Source organism: Pristis pectinata, chromosome 1, assembly GCF_009764475.1.
Source record: "Pristis pectinata isolate sPriPec2 chromosome 1, sPriPec2.1.pri, whole genome shotgun sequence".
Lineage (NCBI taxonomy): Eukaryota > Metazoa > Chordata > Chondrichthyes > Rhinopristiformes > Pristidae > Pristis > Pristis pectinata.
The window spans coordinates 16,722,588-16,743,670 of NC_067405.1; the positions used below are offsets into that span (position 1 = coordinate 16,722,588).

General features: G+C 38.3%; 1 protein-coding gene across 2 annotated transcripts in view; it reads left to right on the forward strand.

Annotated features, from left to right (window-relative positions):
- The window catches only part of gli2a (GLI family zinc finger 2a), a 374,584-nt gene that overhangs the window by 35,029 nt on the left and 318,472 nt on the right, over positions 1–21,083 (forward strand). For both annotated transcript variants that reach the window (XM_052013099.1, XM_052013121.1), the window contains exon 2: positions 19,112–19,177. The gene's annotated coding sequence lies outside the window, so the exon portion shown is untranslated. The remainder of the gene's footprint in view (positions 1–19,111; positions 19,178–21,083) is intronic.

Sequence of the window (21,083 nt, forward strand, 5' to 3'; positions counted from 1 at the left end):
TCCCCAAGATTAACTCTGACAGTAAAACATGTCCCAACTACTATTTGGCTAATTGTACACTGCCCTAAAAAGCACCATACCTATATATCTTCTGTGTTTTTTGATAGTGGAAAATAATATATATAATCCTTGATATACAAACATTCAATTTACATATTTCACTATAATGCCATTGTGTAGCGGTTAGCATAACGCTTTGCAGTGCCAATGACCTGGGTTCAAATCCAGCCACTGTCTGTAAGGAGTCTGTACGTTCTCCCCGTATCTGCGTGGGTTTCCTCCGTGTGCTCCGGTTACCTCCCACATTCCAAAGACGTACATGTTAGGAAGTTGTGGGCATGCTGTGTTGGCACTGGAAGCATGGTGACACTTGCGGGCTGCCCCCAGAACACTATGCAAAAGATGCATTTCACTGCATGTTTCGATGTATGTGTGACAAATAAAGATACCTTATCTTATCTTTAGATACATGTCTTCAATTTATGAATCTTTTTTTGCTTTAAGAAATGATACTAGTCTTCACCTATAGGAATACACTGTACCAAAATACTCATTATACTTTTTGCTATTTACACATTTCATAATTTACAAAATTTTGCTCACCAATATATTTTCTTGTAACCCATCCTATCTGTAAATCAAGGAATGGCTGTAATCCTCCTTTTGCTGCCTTGAAAATCTGTTTTATGCCCCTGGTATAAGCTTGTGTTTTATTTTGTATTTGAGATGCTTGGCTAAAATACTCATTATTTTTCCTTTGTAACTCACATCCAGAGCAAGATACTGTGCTTGATGGAAATCTGAAATAAAAAGAAACACTCAGTGAGTCAGACAGCATCTGTAGAGAAAGAACCAGAGTTAACAGTTCAGTGAATAACTATAATAACTTTAGAACAGCTATTGACCTGATGTATTTTCATCCACAGATGTGGCCTGCCCTGCCAAGAATGTCCAGTATTTGTTGTTTTCATTTCAGTTTATCACTTGTGTGTCCCTGACCTAAAAAGTCACTCTGCTTACTTTTCTGTCTGCCCAGTATTTTCATTTTACACAAGAATTACTCCCTAAAGAATGATCCTAACAGGTCTGTAGTTGTTGTATGAATGTAACACCATGTATCTATGACATTGAATACACCAGAGACAGTGAATTAAAGCACACTGAAAACTGTGCAGTATTCACCAGAAAACACGACATATCAGTAGGAAATGAGTTTGCTATTTTGGTGGCGATATTAATTGCTATATTTTAACAGTGCTAATGTTACTGAGGGTCAAAGCAATTTCACTCTGAAAATATCTAGGCAAATGGGATTAATGGAACAACTAACATTATGTTGAAAGATTTTATTAAAAAATTGAGATTTATTATTTAAAGCATCACAAATTCAAGGCGATATATATTTCAAAGTATAAAGAGGCTGTTTACTCAGTCTCCAAAAGAGTTTGTCTAATGATCCATTTCCAGGGGCATTGTATTGTGCAAGTATTGGTGGAACCCAAACAACAGGGAGCCTAAAACTACATCATAGAAACTGTTATGATAGCTGTAAGTGGTTGGCCTAGTTAGTCATCAAGGTTTTTTGCTTCTTAGTTCCAAAGGTTTGGGTTCAGGACTGCAGGACTTGACTTCACCACTTGGACCAATGCTTTAGGGGATTGCTAAGTGGGATGGTGGGGTGTGGGGAGCAGGTGATTGATGGTTTGTTGGAAATGCAGTCCTTCTGAGATGTTAAGCCAAGGTAATTTCTGTGATCATGAATGTTTCAAAGATACTGTGGTGTTTCTAAAAATTACACGGGTTCTTCTGGGATTCTGGCCAAAGTTCTTTTCCCATCCAATATCTGTGAAAACAAATTAACAGAATCACTTATTCATACAACTTGTGGTGTACTTCCCTGCAGAACACTAACTACCCTTCAAAACTTAATTTTGGATGTAACATTGGGAGATTTCTTACTGATGGGGCCTTGAACTTACATATGAACACATAGAATCACACAGCACAGGAATGGGTCCTTTTGGTCCACCTCATCCAGTCTGACTGTGATACCTATCTACTCTAATCCCGTTTGCCTGCATTAGGTCTGTACTTAACCAATGGCCTAGTGAGAGCACTTGCCGAATGCTTGTTTGATAAAGACTATTGGTGAGAAGAAGGTATGAAAGTGAGTGCAGATTCTCTCTGTTAGGATTTCTGTAGCTCTGATGTCATTGGAATAAATCTGAAGGCTGATATGCTAAAACAGAAGAACCATGTCAGTCTTGGTGAGTCTCATCAGGTTGGGGATATGAAGTTCAGGCCAGGATCATATCTTCAAGAACTTATTCCTGGGGCTTTGCCCAGCATTTATGCCTCAATCACCACACTAAAACAATATATTTTGTCGTTATCATTTTACTGATTGTGGGAACTTGCTGTGCAGAAATTGGCTGCTGTGCTCTCTGCACTGCAACAGTTACAAGGCTGTTAAATAACTGTAAAAACACAAATGTAAGTTTTTCTTTTATCTACTCCAGCATGGTCAATGCTTGATGGCATATGTTGGTATATTACTTATGTGTTCCTCAAATTGGACCTATGCCCATGTGCTCTATACAGGTCTTGTTCTGTATCGTCTCCACATTCCTGTTTCTTGTTATAACTCCAGGACTTGTTAAAATATTTTTATACAGAATTATTCCTTAATAAACATTAATGGATGTGATAGTACAGCTCACAACACATGTTTACTCGTGTTGAAGGCTTAGGGAGGCATTACTGAAGTGAAGATCCTAAAAACAATAGATAAATTGAAGTTTGATGATGTATTTACCAAAAAGCTGCAAAATCCCATACCAAGAAACACAAACTCTAATGGAAGGAAGTTGCACAGACAACAAATTTTTCACGGGGTGGATTGAGTATATGAAATGGCACAATATGGAGGGAGCTAAGGTTAGACAATTGCTTTTCATGTGGTGCAGAGCAGATGATAGTAAACAACTGCCTATTTAAATCTCTCCCAGTCTGGCTTTAATAGAAATAAAAATCAAAGTTGATGTAAAACAGGCGTTCAATGTGTTCTACTTGTACTAGTGCACAAAATCTTGATCTAACCTATCATGTGAAAATACTTTTGGGATATCTGGAGTAATTTGAGGGAATGGGTAGTTATTGGGTTGTTATTCTATTTTGTAACATACCAAATGGACTGTGTTTTCTATACATTCCTATGTTTCCCTGAAATAACTTAGATATGTAGGTAATCTTGAGGATGTATATGTCTGCGATCTTGAAGATATCTGCACTCCTCCAATTTAAGCCAGTTGCTCACCCATGCTCCCATCATTGTTAGCCATGCCTTCAGTTGCCAAGGCCCCAAACTCTGGAATGCCATTCTGAAACCTCTAACGCGCTTTTCTCCATTAAGATGCTCCTGTAAACCAGCCTTTGTATCATTTTGTTTTTGTCTATCTGCCATAATATCTCCATATGTGGATCTGAAGCACCTTAGGGATTTTTGCTGCATGTAAAATGCAACATAAATGAAGATTGTTGTTGTTTGGATCAGTTTAAAAAGTTGGTTCATTAAGTCTGTATCTTCTTGTGCAAATTATTTTCCAAGGATGTGGTAAACTTATATAACTTGGAGCACTTTTAGTTACATTCCATTGAACACTTAAAAGAAGATGCACAAACAGAATAACATAAATGAATAATAAATACCAATTCAGCACTTTCACAAATTGTATATTTGTGAGCACAAATAGATGCCATGGTCATCAGTTCACAGAGTAACTACTGGCATAGCTGAAAGTAGAACTGGCGAGTGCCAACAAAAGAAAACACTAAATAAATAAACAAGGAGGTACAAGCTTTATTGCAAATTGGAGACAATACCTAATGGGAGGAATATGAGAGCCTCCGATAAACAAAGGTATTGATACAGCCTGCATAAAAAGAAAGGGAACCAAAACTCCAGATCCACTAGAAGGGGTTAACTGGCCATTCAAACCATTCTATTTCTTGAGATCAAATCTGTCCCAAGGCCACAATGTCATTCTCTCAAAAGGAGCCTTCAACATCTTAATCCAGTCTGACTACTTAAATGTACTGAGAAACTTGCACATAACCAGTGTAATGTATAGGCTTGGACAGTGTTTGACTTGGGATCAATTGCTCTACCTATGTCAAGGATCCCAAATTCCTTTTGCTAGCAAGCAGTACTCCTAACTTAAATGTGATAAGTGCAATGAGGAAATGGAAATAATCCAAAGTTCTATTTTAACAGCAATAACTTTTAGCAATAGGACATTTATTCCACATTATGCCCAATGGAAATAGAATTTTGAATTATTGGTATAAAGTAATTGAGTTTTGCCTTAGAGATTTCTATTTACAAGTGTAGAATCTGAGATGAGAGTTTCTAGAAAGATTTTTTGAGAGTTAATATTGGAATGTAGCCTCAATCAATGGTCTGCGCTGTTGACACAGTGTAGTTAAATTGAATGAGCCCTTCATTCAGACTCAACCCAAGGCTTGACACACACTTTAACTCATTTGCAGTTAACAGTGCCATTTGGTGTCGGCATGACTGAGTGCCCTTTTGCTGCTAGAAATAACATTTGGCGTCATTGATGACCTTAACAGGCCTTTAATGCTAGTGTTAAGAAAGGGCATAGTGGGTTGTATTATATTCAGCTTTGTGGATGGAATGATTGATTGACTAAAGAGCTGCCTATCTGTTCAAAAGCTAACCCAACCATTTTAAGTGCAAAGACAGAAAGAGGGATGCCAACAAAAAAGATGAACATCGTGCAACTGTTTGAACTGAAATGCATTAACTTTTCCATAAAAAAATATATATATCCCCAAGGCTTGGCATTTTAATATTGGGTGCATAAGATGTAAAGTAGTTTATTTTGAACTGTAGCCTAGGTGGATACTGTAGGATTACTGTATTTTCTGTTTAACTCAGTACACCACTGTCCTGTCAAAGTGTTATATTTTATTTCATTTATTAAGGACTTCATTATATATATCATTAGTGTTATACAATGTAAAAATGCAAAGCTGAAAACTATTAATATGCAGCGTTTCATATAGGAGTTTTAACTATGGAATGTAGGCTGGGATTTTCGTGCTTTAATTTTAAATGCTGAAAGTGTGGGGGTTGCAAATACAAGTGCGCACAAGCCATCACTTTCACTTTTCTCTGTCATCCACCATATCTTGATTTCAAGAGTTTGACTGACAGCAAGGAAATGCAGACCCTCTGTAGGCTGGTGCCCCGCTGCCTCTTCCATCCAGCACCGTGAATGGTTTCACATAATTCTGGCCCACTTCCAAGCTTGTAGTCCAAGAAGCATTTGGAAAATAGATTTGTGTTCATCCGAGACCAATTCAGCCAGATTCGGTTCTGGGGGGTGGGGGGGGGGGGGGAGGTGTAGGGCGGAGGTGGTTTGAAACTCAGAGCAGACAGCCCTGGATATTCAGGAGCAGGACAAAAGACACCCGAAAGGGAAGGATGAGGTATATCAACAGACTCTGCCAGATCCAGCAATTGATCACACACATCATTAATTTAGCTCTTTCGGAGAATAACCAACCTCTATATACTTCCTGTTATTTTATAATTTTTAAGTCATTTATCCAATCTTTATCTGATTAAAGATCACCAGTCTAAAAACTGCACTCTGTTTCTTTCTTCATAAATGTTGCCTGACCACTTGAATACTTACTGGCATTTTCTTTTTTTTAATTTCAGATATCTAGCATCATTTTCCTTTGCATTTATCTTTTAAATTATGTCAATTTGGCTGATTTTGAAGTTTGTTTTGCTTATCTTCACAATATGGATGTTTCACCATATATCCATGCAGTGTTGAGGAATGTGATCTGATAGTTATTCTAGCATGGTGTATAATGTGATTAATATTTCCACTGTATTGTTTGAAATAACTTAGATCAGTACACCTCTGCCCAGGATGAACAGAGCGCAGTAGCAGATTGGATAAATTATTGAACTAGAGACCTGGACTATTGATTGGGAGATATGAGTCCATAGATGTGGGCAATATAAATCCAAGTAACTCAGTGATCATGTAACTACCAGGTTGTAGTTAAAAGCCTTCCTATTCACTAATGTCCTTTATAGAAGAATGTCTGTCATCATTACTCAGCCTGGTCTATTCCGACTTCAGACCCACTGACATTGTCTGCTCTTAACTGGCACCTTAATTTAGGGACTGTCAGAGACAGACAGTCCATGGGAACCTAACTGGTGACTGTATTGCCTGTACACAAATTTAAAAAATTTACTTAACCCAAATACCTAGCTCTAGCTAAAACAATACCCAAGTTATTCTTTGTATGGTTATTAGCCATTGGAGTTTATAATGGAGTTATAAAAAATAGAATTGGTGATGTTGTTCATAAAATTTCTGGGTTGCTCTAAAACCTATCATATGTTAAGTAAGGAAATATGTCATCATCATCCATTTTGGCCAGTATCTAACTCCAGGCTCACAACAGAATGGTTGACTCTTAATTGCTCTCTGAAATGGTCCAGGAAGCCAGTCACTTAAGGGAATAATGAAAATCAAATAAAAACTGCAGATGCTGGAAATCCCAACAAAAAACAGAAAATGCTGGAAATACTCAGCTTCTCTGGCAGCATATGTGGAAAGAGAAACAGTGTTAACAATTCAGGCTGAAGACCCTTCATCAGAACTCCAAAGGGTCTCGGATATAATATACTGTAGGTCCCCCACTCGATAATCATTAAGCATGTTCTTAATGTCCAGTCTAAATGAAGGGTCTCGACCAAAATGTCGACTGTCCATTTCCCTCCACAGATGCTGTCTGACTCGTTGAGTTCCTCCAGCATTTTGAGTTTTTGCTTCAGATTCCAGCATCTGCAGTCTTTTATGTCTCCACGTTCTGAATGTATGTTTGCTTACTGCACCCTCTAAAGCAGACAAATTGAAAATTCCTGACTAGTTGCATTGGCCTCGCTACGAAAAGTGAGATGCGTTGGAAATTCACAAAAGCCATAATGGAGTTAGTTTGTATAATAAAAAATGCAGAAAAGGCTGGAAATACATAATAGGTAAAGCAGCATTTGTGGAAAGAGAAACAGAATTAATGTTTTATGAATAATCTGGGCCACTGCCTGTAACATTGCCACAACTGCATTTACTTTTTGTATGGCAACTTAACCTCAGGTGGTGGATTGTGAGGCCAAGCCCCCAGACTGTCCTGGAAGATATTTAAAAGCAGTTTAAGAAGATTAAAAGAGTTTTAAAAAAAAACAAAAACAATTGAAAGAAAAAATAATAAATTTAATTAGAAACATGCTTACGTGCTATAAATTAATTAAAACATTAAAAGAAGGAAGAACAGCATTCACTTGCACGTCATTTTAATCAAACAAATGACATTGTATTGTGTACACCAGCTATCTCTGGCTTAAAGAAATGTGCATCCAGCTCCCCAGCTCAGGATAGTTGTTCCTCATCACTGGACTCTGCACTAAGTCCAGGGCTGGAATGAGTGGTCACATGTGCCAACATTGGACCTCCAGCTCCTTCTTGACTTGCATGTTGCTATGTTCAGGCACAGAAGTCAGGAGTGTGTGCACTCTAGCCACCCGGGGGCTCTCTATGGAACCAATAACTAAAGGTCAACATGATCCAGCCAAATAACATGTTTGTCTCCCCAGTTGCTGCCTGATCTGCTGAGCATTTTCAGATTCTGCAGTACCTAGCTTTAAGAGTTTGTTCCAACAAACAGACATTAAAAAATAATCTCTAGTATGCTTCTATTTTATTCATTAATCAAGAAGGTTATTTTTCCATGTATCCGTTCTGTGAAGGTTGCAAATAAGGTTGAGGGCCGGTATGTAGATTTTTATATCTTTAGGTTTTTACTTTTCAAAAAAACTTTTTTTAAAGAAATATTTTGAGTAGCAAATTTAAATTAGATAACTGAAAGATAGAGATTTTATTACTTGGATGATAGATTTGTGTGACAATGAATGAATTTCTTAAGTCTAGACTGAAGAGGATGAGGAAAGCCATAATGAGTCATTCTGCCAGAAGGCAGAATTGGTGCACAGAAGAGCTTTTATGGGCAGCACAGGTAGAAACTCTGGCTCACCACAGTTCTTTCCTGCCTTCTTGTTTGCATTTTCTGATATACTGATTACTTGTAGTTTAGAAACTCTAATACCTTGGCACCATTTTTAACGATATTTGTAGAAATTTTCCTTTCAATTTAGCTAACTGAATCCATTTGAATTTGACTTTGGGATCTAGACCACTGAGTCTAAAGTAGTGTTGGTCAAGTTGATATGAATGCAGAAAAAAACACTGCAGAAGCTGGAAGTCTGAAATAAAAGTCGAAAATACTGGAAATGGTAGCTCAGGCAGCATGTGGAGGGAGAAATGGAGTTAATGTTTCACGTCAATGACCTATCCACAGAACTAGGCAAAGTCAGAAAACAAGCATGTTTTGAGTTACAGGACTAGGGGAAGGTCGAGAGAACAAAGGGAGTGTCTTTGATTGGGTGGAGACTGAGAGAGACAGTGATGCAAGCAGTGATGATGTCAGCTGAGAGAGGTTTCTGAAGGTTTATTAGTTGCAGACGGTCCACCTGGAGGAGGCTTAAATAGGAGATGGATGATGTCAGAGGAGGGAGAAAAAAGATAATGCTGGAACTGTGAGATATAGAATGCTGCCATTTTTAAAAATCTGAAATAAAAGGGAATGCTGGAAATACCCAACCAGTCAGGCAGCATCTGCAGAAAGAGAAGAAAGTGAGTGAATGTCACAGATTGATGATCTTTCATCAGAACTGCAAAGGCCAGTTACCTGGAATTATTGAGTTCCGTGTTGAACCCTAATAGATATTATGTGCCTTATCACAAGATCAAATGCCGTTCTGTGAACTTATGCTGGGCTTCAGTGGGACAATGTGAGAGGCCAAATTCAGAGGTCAGGGTGGAACTGGAAAGGAAAATTAAAGTAATAGGCAACTAGAACCTTCGGGGCACCCTTGGGAACTGAACAGAGGTGCTTTGCAAAGTGGTTATCCGTTCTGCAATTGGTTTCTCCAGTACAGAGCAGGCTGCATTGCATCTAATGCAGCTTACTAAGTTGAAAGAAGTGCAGCTAAATTGCTGCTTCACCTTACATGTGTGTTTGGCATCCTGCGCAGTGCAAAGGGAAGTGGTAAAAGGGCATCTTCTGGGTTTGGAAAATGCCATGAGAAAGGGTGGGATTGGTAAGAATTGTAAAATAAGCCAGGGAGTTGCAGAAAGAACAGTCTCTTTTAAATGAGAAGGAGGGGACATCGTAGACACAAGGGATTGCAGATGCTGGAAATCTGGAGCAACACACAAAACGCTGGAGGAACTCAGTGGGTCAGGCAGCATCTATTGGAAGGAAATAGACAGGCGATGTTTTGGGTCGAGACCCTTCATCAGGACTGGCCTGACAAGACAGGACTGGCAAGATAGAAGGGGACAATGTGTCTGGTGCTGGCATTTCATTGAAGGTTGTAGAAATTACAGAGAGAGGTCCATTGAATGAGGTAGGGTGGAATGTGATGACATGGGAGACCATTTCCCTGATTGGGGTGAGAGCAGAAATATGGGAAACCTCATTTGAAAAACCATTTCAGAATCCTATCAACTACGGTAGAGGTGAAGCTACAGTTCCTACTCATTGTACCTATTCAGAGCACTTTACAGTCCTACTTACTTTAACACAGCACTCTTCATCGTGAATTTAAAAGAGGTCATAGGTGAATCTAATTATTATTAGATCAGAGCAAATAGTATTTGTTGGATATTTTTTATTCATTCATGGAACATGAATAACACTGTTGTCCATTCCCACTTGCCCCAGAATTGAGGAGGTAGATAAGAATCAACCAAATTAGTGGGCATGGATTTAGACACGAGCCAGCTCAGGTAAAGATAGCAGGTGTTCTTATCTGAAGGACATCAGTGAACCACTTGGGTTTAGGATAATTCATTGATTTGTCCGTAACTGAAGCTCGCTTTTTAGAAAAAAGATGCCTAGATTTGTTTGGTTACATGAGTTTATATTTCCTAACTGCCATGAAGGGATTAGAACTCACACCCCCAGATCACAGGCCCAGAACTCTGGCTACTAGTCCAATACTTTATCCAGAATGCAACTCTTTCCCCTTGGTGTCAAAAGTTGAAATGGATTGCTAGTCAACAGTGCTACACTCTCAATATAGTTGAGTTAATGCATTGTACTTTACCTCCAAAGTGTATTCTATTGATGTCAAAGGAATGACTTTTGGATGCAGTTTACAATGCTTTGATACAACAATGTAGTGTGTTTAGTGCTACCAATTGGGGATAAATGTCTCGGTAATAATGTCTCAAATGGAGCTTTGTCATGGGAAAATTCTGGCAACAAGTTAAGGCTGTGAATAATTGGAGGTTGGAAATGGAGCCTCCATTGTGATCTCACCAGAGCTGCCATAGGGTGACAAATAACTCCTGGCGCTATGTTCACCCATTACCTCCTCAGTAGTTTGTTTTACTTTTTGTCATTTTTCCCCAACACCTGAGCTAAAATTGCCTTTTTCTCTTTAACCACCAGCATTGTTGTTAAAGGAGGCCAGTGTAGCCAATCCCACATGTACTGCTATCTCTGAATGCATTGGTTTGCAGTCCTTTCATCTTCAGTAAAAGATGTCCATAGATTTCTAGAGTGAGAGAGAAAGAGAGAGATGGGGTAAATCTCTAGGATTCTTCTGGGACTTCCTACTAAATCACGTTCTAATCTGCTGGAGTTCTTTGAAATAACTAATAGAATAGATAAGAGGAACGTGGTGTATTTAGATTTTCAGAAGAGGTTTAAAAAGATCTCACACAGGAGGTTGGTCAATAAAGTTAGAACACATGTAATTGAAGGTAATACATTGACATGGATTGACATTGGTTATCAGAGAGAAAGCAAAGAATGGGAATAAATGCATTTAGCTTGGCAGCCTATGACTCATGTTGATTCATGCATATTGTTGTTTGGGCCCAAGCTATTCACAATCCATATCAAATGTTCGGTTGAGGGGACCACATGTCCTATTTCCAAATTTGCTGGTGGTGGGATTGTGAATATCAAGGAAGATGCAAAGAGACTTCAAGGGGAAAAGGACAATCTGAGTAAGTTGGGTGAGAACATGGCAGGTAGAAAACAATGTGTAAAAATATGAATTTAATCACTTTACGTAACAGAATAGCAGAATACAGGCAGTCCCCAGGTTACGACAGGGTGCTGTTCCTGAGAACTGTTAGTAATCGAAGATTTTCATAAGACAGAAATGATTGAAAACAGTGTATGGGAGAGGATCACAGAAACAACTGTGGTGGGAGAGCAAGCAGACGTGGGAAGAGCGGCCACCAGCCCACCTCACTGACTCAGTGACCGAGTGAGTCTGCTCAGCACTCCCAGCTCTGCTCGGCTCGACCCAGCCCCAGGTTGTTGTGTCTCAGCGGGGAAAGGGGGAGGAGGGTAGGGGAGGGAGAGATGGCACGCGGAAATGCCTCATTCCCACCCGGCAGAAGACGCCCGGAGCTACTGATAAATCCACCCCCATCCATCTCACTGGTCTCTCAAGTCCTCATTCATATGGTGCCTAGGGTGCCTATAAGTCAGGTGTTCATATCCCAAGGATGACCTGTATTTGTTAAATGGTGAGAGATAGGGGAGTGTTGATTTTATGATTGTACACACGTTGCTAAAGGCCAACACGCAGGTGCAGCAATCAGCTGAGAGGAAAAATTGGAATGTTAGCCCTTATTATGAGAGGATTTGAATACAGGAGTAACAAAGTCATATTACAATTGTACAGGGCCTTGGTGAGACCACAGCTGGAGTATTGTACACAGCTGTGCTCTCTTTACCTAAGAAAGGATATACTTGCCATAGAGGGAGTGCAGTGAAGAGTCACTAGGTTCTGGGATGGCGGGTTTGCTGTATTAGGAGAGATTGATTAGACTTGGATTGTAGAGTTTTGAAAAATCAGAGGAGATCCTGTCGAAACGTACATATAGAAGATAGAACATAACAGCACAGTACAGGCCCTTCAGCCCACGATGTTGTGCCAACATTTTCTCCTGCTCTAATATCTATCTAACCCTTCCCTCCCACATAGCCCTCCATTTCTCTATCATTCATGTGGCTATCTCTTAGGAGTCTTTTAAATGTCCCTACTGTATCTGCCTCCCCCACCTCTGCTGGCAGTCCATTCCATGCACCCACTACTCTCTATGTAAAAAAAACTAACATTCCCCCTTATACCTTCCTCCAATCACTTTAAAGTTATACCCCCTCGTGTTAGCCATTTTCGCCCTGGGTAAAAGTCTCTGACTGTCCACTGGATCTATGACTTGTTATCCTGTACCCCTCTATCAAGTCACCTCTCATCCTCCTCCTCTCCAAAGAGAAAAGCCCTTGCTCACTCAGCCTCTCAACCACTTAACCTATACAAAATCCTAAAATGGCTTGAGGCAAAGACGATTTTTCTCTGATCTAGGAGTCTAGGACCAAGGAGGAACATTTTCAGAATGTGGGGTAGTCCATTTAGGAATCAGATGAGGAGAAATTTCTTTGCTCAGAAGGTGGTGGAACTTTGGAATTCTCTACCATCGAGGGCTGTGGAAACTCAGCCATGGTGTTGATTTAAAACATAGATCAATGGATTTCTGTGCGTTAAGGGATGTGGGAAATTGCAGGAAAATGCTGCTGATCTTAATGAATGGCAGAGATGGCCTGTTCCTGCTCTTATTTCTCATGTTTTATAGAAGTAAATGGATACAGGTTGGGTTTAGAATTTCAGGGTAAAGAATACCATTCTTGATGTCTTAATTTGCAAAGATAATGGGAGGGTGGGAATTATAACTTTGAGTAATGTGGTAAAGTGTAAAATATCAGAACAGTCATGAAATTGGATGCGATTTACAGTGGGTTCTTAATCCACTATCATCTATGTACTCTCACGAGTTGAGACCATGAAAGTTCCATTCCTCTGGCTTCTTCTGAACTGGTTTATGGTGGAGGTATTAGAGTTCGTGTCATTGTGCAGTAGGGAGAGAATCAGGATTTTTATCCTCCATCACTATCTAAATGCTAACACATGGCATGAACAACATTTATTCTCTTCCAGTGCAAGTAATCCAATTGAAGAAGCAGTTTTTTTAACTCCACTAACATGAGTGAAAATAACACTAATGCCAAAACACATAAACCATGCTATAGAGCACTCTTTAAGGTTTAGTTTTTAGGAGAGGTATGTGCCCTTTCATTGCTCAGACCAGGACTCCAATGCAGCCAAGTCTGAGAGCACAAAAAGCTTCCTCTGTTTGTTGGCTGGAGGCTCTGATTTCAAATAAATTTGCAGCCTCCGCTCAGCTCAATGTATAAAACCGCTACAATTCAATATTAAATTGGTGATTTTATTTAAGAAGGCTGGGTAGCTTAGACAGAAAAGAAAGCATACAGTTATAACTGAGGACGATCTTCTGATGTTGAGGCTAAGACAGGTTGAGTGCAAAGAGCTTTTTGTTACATCTAAATTTGAAGAAGCTGAGTGTTCAAAATAGAAAAGTGTTTTCTTGACACCAATATCTTAATATTGATGAGTGCAAAATTAATCAAAAATATATAAAGGTTCAGTACTTGAAATGATTGTTGCATGGCTATGTAAGTGAAGACCGAGAAATGTTTCTGAATATCAGATTTCTAACCTCTGCAAATTCTACCTGTGTTTCCTGTATTTTTCATTTTTCAAGAAGAAATCTATATTATTATCAAGGTTAGAAATATATCTTTTGACCATCCATTACTGCTCGCAGTTATGAAAGGTAAATTCCTTAAAAATAAACTTACTTAAGAACAACCACAATGACGTAAATCAAATAATACATTAAAAGTGGTAAAACATTTCAAGATGCTTCACAGAAGTGTCATCAAACAAAATTGCTTGGAAGGTAATTTTGTGATTATGTAGCAACTTTCTTGACCTTCCAAAGTGCTTTACAGCCAATGAGGTATTTTTGAAGGGCAGTCACTCTTGTGCAGCAGGTATTCCGTGCATTGGAAGATCCTAGAAAGAAGAAAGAGGTAATGACTGGATAATCTATCTTCAGATTGAAGAATAAAAATTGGCCAGGATACCTGGAATTGCTTCACTGCTGTTTATGGGATGTTTTACCCAAAGACAGACAGAGTCCTAAGTTAACATCATATCTAAAAGTGTATGCCTGTTCAGTTCTACACTGGTATATCAGGTTAGGTGTTTGGGCTTAAGTCTCTGGAGTGGAAGTTGAACCCGACATCTTTGTAACTGGGAGACAAGACAACCAACAAGTCACAGTTGACATAATGACATTAAGATTGAAAAAACTTGTTCAATGAGGTAGGTTTTAATGGGATTTACTAAATGATTCTTTCCTTATTTCCTCACTTAAATAACTGCTAATACTTTTATAGTAATTTCTATCAAAACAATAAGATAGCAAATGTAGTCATCCTGATTCCCCACAGGCAGCGTGAATGTGTCAGACATTAACTTGTTATCACTTTTTCATATTAAAAGCAGGAAAGTAATTTAATCTTTAATGCAATATTATGCACACCTTATTTCAATAAATGAATAAGTGATTAATAAGTTTATTTCAGATTTCCAGCATGTGCAATGTTTCTGTCATTCACAGAAGACGTAAAATGAATATAACATCATACTCCAAGGAAAGGATGTAGGGAATCTTTGTATTCTTAAACCAGAAGAGGACCTGACATTGTTTTGTATTCATTGAAGAAGGATTTGATCCACAATACTGAAGCAAGAGCTTATCTTTGCTCTGTAAAGTGGAGAAATATTTAGATTCTTATTACCGCTAGAAGTCGTTCCAAACAACAGACATATCAGCCCTTCTACAACGGGAGCAATAATAATACAGTAATAAGGACTCATGAAGAAGGGCGCAAGCATAGAGTTTATTGTTCTATTCGAGCACCAGAATATTCTGGTTCTCAGTATTCTGAGGCACAAGCACAGTTACTTTATAATTCATGCAAAAAGAATTGAACCAGTTGTTACTTGAAATTGAAGTGCTTACAGATCACATTTAAACAAATGGAATAATTCCATTTCGCTGTATACTAGACAGAGAGGAGCAAGCTCAGATTATAAATGCAGGATCTAATGACTTTATTAGATCTTTGATATTAATTTGACATTCCAGTGAGTGGGTATTCTCAAGATCTGAAACTCAAGCAAATAAGCCATGCAGTAGTGCAGCAAAAACCAAGCTGAGAGAAAAGAGAGGCTGTTCTATGATATATGACTTTTGCTATTCTAATTAATTTATGTTTAGTTTTAATCCCTGAAGGGACATGGAAATCCTATAATACGGGCAGAGTGTTGCAGGAATCTTTTCTTGCGAGGGAAAGAAGATTTTTTTTGATGATTGTATGAATGAAGTTATTCAGGAAGTCTGCAGCAGCCTAACCTCAATGAACTTGAATCCTTAAACCAGCTGTGGCTCATCAGTCACCAAACAGGCTGGCCACACAATTGAGGAAGTGCTGTCAACCGTGGGCATGTTTAATAACTCGACTTGGACTCTTTAGTTGGCGGGGATAGGAGTGGAGAGCTCTGCGATGGTTATCATCCTCCTTCTATTGTTTGCAGCTTGTTATGTAGTGAATAACTAATGATTTCCTTTGCTGTAGTCGCTGATGATCCCAAGCTGACCACAACTTTCAGTCATCTACTGAGAGACTGATGTTACTTTTGCAAGTGTTTTACAGAAACCACCAGATAACAACAACACTGAAGAAGTGGCTTAAAACTAAAATTGTTAATCCTTCACTTCAGAATTCAATATTGCCAAACAGTTCACACCTACTTCAACAAGAATTGTAATATGGCTGCAAACTATAACATTTACTTTACATTTAAGCTTCAAAGTTACAAACCTGTTCCTTTTAAAAGTTTTATTTATATGAGAAGATTTTTGCTTCTATTTTCTAAGCCTTAGAGGTGTTGCTTTTATTTTGCAAGTTACCTGCACTGTACTTTCTCTGTAGCTACAACACTATATTCTGCATTCTGGTGTTCTTTTTACTACCTCGATGTACTTATGTATGGCATGGTTGGACTGGATGTACCCAAACAAAACCTTTTCACTGATCTCGGTACATGTGACAATAATAAAGCAATACCATTTATCATTGATACACATTATTGATACCACAGTGTTAATCTTGTGGTTTCAAGAAGTGACAATGAGGAGCATATGAATCTAAGAACAAAAGAAAATAAGAATAGTGTAGTCCACTCAGCTTTTCAAGCCTGCTTGTCATTCAACATGATCATGGGTGATCTGGCCCAGTCCTCATTTCCTCTTATATTTCAGTTCCCCGGAGCCCTCAATTCCCTGATCTTTCAAAAGATTATCTACTTCCCCTTTAGATACCCCTGATGTTCTCGCCTCCAGAGTGCTTTAGGGTATAGAATTCCAGAGATTCATTACCCTAAACACCTCGGTTTTAAAGGAGTACTCCTAATCTTGTACCTATGTCCCCTTGTTCAAGATTCTCCCATTAGCGAAAAAATCTCAACATCTACCTATCACACAAAAATAGAGACAGAAAAATGTAAGCTGTATTTATACCAAAGCTTTTTCCAATCTACTTGTTAAATAAATAGAATGAAAACACATCATCAACAATTATAGTGCATGTGCAAATCCAATACCGGATCTATGTTACGACCATTTGGATTACAGAGATTTGCCCTTACAGGATTCATAAATCAAAAGATTGTTTGTGTTTCAATAAGATCACCCCTCATTCTTCTAAATTTAAAAGAACATTTCTTGGCCACTTGTGATAGGGTGACCTTCTCATCCCAGGAATTAGCTTAGTGACTCTCTTGGAACTGCTTCCAATGCCAGTATATCCTTTCATAACTAAGGGGACCAAAATTGTGCTCTGCACTCCAGATAAGGGCTCACCACTAGCTGTACAATTGTAACACTATGTCCCTATTTTGGAACTCCAACCTTCTTGCAATAAAGGCCAATGTGCCATTTGCCTTCGTAGTGACTTGCTACATCTGTCTGAAAACTTCTAGTGATTTGTGCATAAGAACACCTGGATCCCTCTGTACTTCACTCATCTGCAATCTTTCACTATTTAGATAATAGTCTGCCTTTAGATTCCTCTTACCAAAGTATGTAACCTTATGCTTTCCCATATTAAACTCAATTTGCCAAGTTTTTCACCACTTGGTCAATATATCTATATCGAGTTGCAGAATCCTGCCCTCCCATCTATTTTCACGTTATTGGCAAATTTGGATACTTTACAGTTTACCCTCTCCTAAATGTCTTAAATTTGTATAAATGTGGCTTTTTTAACATTTAAAAAAGCATGCTTTATAAATTCAGGACATCTTCAAGGGTATATTAAGTAATGAACTATATTCAAAGTGCGATCCCTAATGTAATGTAGAAATTTTACTTAGTGACTGAATTTTTTGGTTTTACTTGATAATAGCTGAAAAATCATTCTCAAAGACCCACTTAGAAAATGTTTCTTACTCCAAAAGACTCTTTGTTATCAGTATTTCTAATAATGTAAATCATATATTTTGTTTTAAGAATATAGCTTTCTGTGTATAGAGTTTAGATCAGCTGAAATTATACATATATTGTCAGTGATGCAACTGAGGAGCTCAAGCAGATGCCAGAATTATAGAAGTCTAATAGGCAATGGATGTCTTTTAATATGCAGCTATTATTGTTGCCATAGCCAATTTTGATGCAATTGAGGCTAAATGTTGACACGTTTACCTGAAGTTTTTTTTTAAATCATGGAAATACCCAAGAATATTAAACAAAAGAAACATCCCCAAACTGGAACAAAAATAAAACCAGAAAACTATAAGCCCTATTTATACTAAAGATTTTTCTAATCTACTTGTTAAATAAATAGAATGAAAGCACATCATCAACAATTACAGTGCATGTGCAAATCCAATAACCGGCAAGCTCCATGTTACGGCCATTCAGGTTACAGAGATTCGACCTTACAGAATTCATAAATCACTACCCAGAAATTGAGGTACAGAATAAAATTCGCTCTTGCGGAATTTATCTGGAAAAAAAGTAAATACGTAAACACGAAATTCATTTTTTTTCAACTCACATTTTTTGACAAATGTGTAGATGACGTGTCTTTGCGTTATGAAAAATCGCAATATGGGCCATTTTCTAGGAATGCTCCTCACCCCCCTGTAACCCAGGGGTCACATATAATGTTATTGTTGTGTATCATACAGATATACAGTAATTATCACTTTCAGCTATAAAGCGGTGACAGCTGCAGTAGAAACTTTGGTAACTTTGCTTCCCCCTCAGTATAATATAGTATTAATGTAATTCATTGTAATGTGAACTCCTTTGATATATAGGATGCTATATAAGTACACAAGTTTTCATTCTCCCAATGCCCTACTTATTTTTAATGACATAATCTTGCTTCAAAATATTTTGTATGTAAAGAAGGGACATATTTGGTGAAACAACCTGGTTGAACATGAAGTGATCAGAGAGTAGGTGGCATACTAACTTTTAAATTTTACAACTATACTAACAGAATGATGGAAGATCATTTTTATTGCTGCAGAGAACCACAAAACTGACAGGACCCTGATAAAAATTCTCCATACATTAAAGACAGCAATAAGGTAGCTGTTTACAATCTACAGGGGTGCAGTCATAGATATGGATAGTGAAGATTAAATTTGCGTCTTTCAACGATTAGAATTAATGCAAAGACCGAATTTTTTTTATTAAAAACGCTAAGTGTGGTTTACTTGTAATCCTGGGGGTGTTAACAATATGATTTTGACAAGAAACTCCTCAATTGATAATGCCATATCCTGAATTTCTGTATTTAATCTACTGCATATTAAAATCCTGTGGTTCCATTCTCCCAGTGATTGCCAGTGTGAAAGCACTATTGCTACCATTATACATTTCATTAATCACTCTTTTGAATTTTCTGTTGGCAGATGAGAGCAAATACTCTTCGATAAGGTACAGCTTCAATAAGCAGAGCTTCCTTACTTAAAAGAGAGGTAAGTTAAATTGGAATCTACTTTCCATTACTTTTCATTATTTCTAATTTATTCATATGGCAAATGCTTTTCCAGCCTCTTTTAGTGTGTTTAAATTTTGTTTTATATTGTTAAAATTATGCTCTGTTAGTTATGGCTCTTACTACAATAATGGTTCTCCAGCAATACTATCCAGTTTGCCACTGAAGCACTTATACTAGTGATGCATAATGAGCCACTTCAAGCCACTGGGGGAACTAATAGTGCTGCTTCTGAATCAAGCATGATGATTTCTTCTCCTTGACACGTTTAATATGAATAGGATTGGCACAGTACCCACATGATTGGAGTTGAAAATTCCTAGTTGTAGTAACTGCAGGCTCTTTAGTATTGCTAATTGCAAAGATAAATAACAGAGATGGAGTTAACCCTTAATGAAGGCAGTAGACTTCCAACTAATGGCAGTGCCTGGTACAACAATGTATCAAAAATCAATCTGGATGATTCACCCAATTCGTAAGGATACACTTGCATGCAACAAATCAATGAAAGAAGCTTTTATGATAACATTTTTGAAAATAAACTATGTGTACGTATGTTTATGTTAAGTGTTAATTTCTTTTTAAGATGGGATGGAATTTAATAGGAGAAATTTTGAACCCTTCCTGATAGATCCATCATGTTCAAATCCTGTGACAGCATTATTACAGTCAATATACCAGTTGAGAATTCAAAATAATGTGAATAGCTGAGTGAGTAACTATGCACTGAGTGGGGAAAACATGACTGGATAGTTGTGTACCTGCACAGCTCCATTGACCTGGGTTTGATTCCAACCTTGGGTGCTCTCCATGTGGAGTTTGTACATTCTCCCTATGATTGCATGGGTTTCACCTGAATACTCTGGTTTCCTTCCTCATCCCAAAAAAAACCTTCTAGTAGGTTGCCTACAGTAAATTGCTCAATGTCAAGGGGAACTTGATGGGCATGTAAGAGAGAATGGGTTATAGGGAAATAAATAAGGGGATGAGAGCTGGCATAATGCAGATGGTCTGAATAACTTCCTTGTGTGTCTTGACAAAAATATGAGGCATAGCAATGAGAAATATACTGGGCTTCAGATTGGCTTCTTATGAAACATCAAGAGAAAGTGGAATGTGAAGATTACAATGGTATAAACGTCCATTCCATTGGTCTCTCAACTTGAATGTGTGAAGAGCCTTTAATTTTTTATAAAACTTTAAAACTTTATTTATACAGTATGGTAACAGGCCCTTCTGGCCCAACAAGCCTGCGCCGCCCAATTACACCCATGTTAACCTACTAACCCGTATGTCTTTGGAATGTTGGAGGAAACCGGAGCACCCGAGGAAACCCACGGAGTCATGGGGATAACGTACAAACTCCTTACAGACAGCGGTGGGAATTGAACCCCAATCGCTGGCACTGCAATAGCGTTATGCTACCCGCTGCGCTACCATGCCAAGTAGCAGAATGCCTTGGAGGTGCTTCAGAGAAATGATGTCTGACTAAATTTGGCACAAAACCACATTATTAGCCAGATGACCAAAGGTTGGTTGGTCCAAGGCGTTTTAAGGAATGTTTAAGAGAAGACGGCTAAAGCCAGGGACATTTAGAGAGGTAATTCCAGAGTTTATGGCTTTGCCAGCTGAAAGCTGCTTTCATTAAAGGATCTTAAAGGATCACTGAAGCATAGAAAACTATGGACCAAATGCTGGTAGGTGGGATTAGTAGAGAGGACGCTTGATGGCTAGCATGGACATAGAAGGCCAACAGGCCTGTTTCTGCGCCATATGACTTTATGACTCTATTGTTCTACGAGTCTATCTTGCAGGTGAATTTTAAATCCACAAAACGTTTCATGACTGAGAGGCATTCATCTGCAAAGGGGTTGTATATTTAAAGG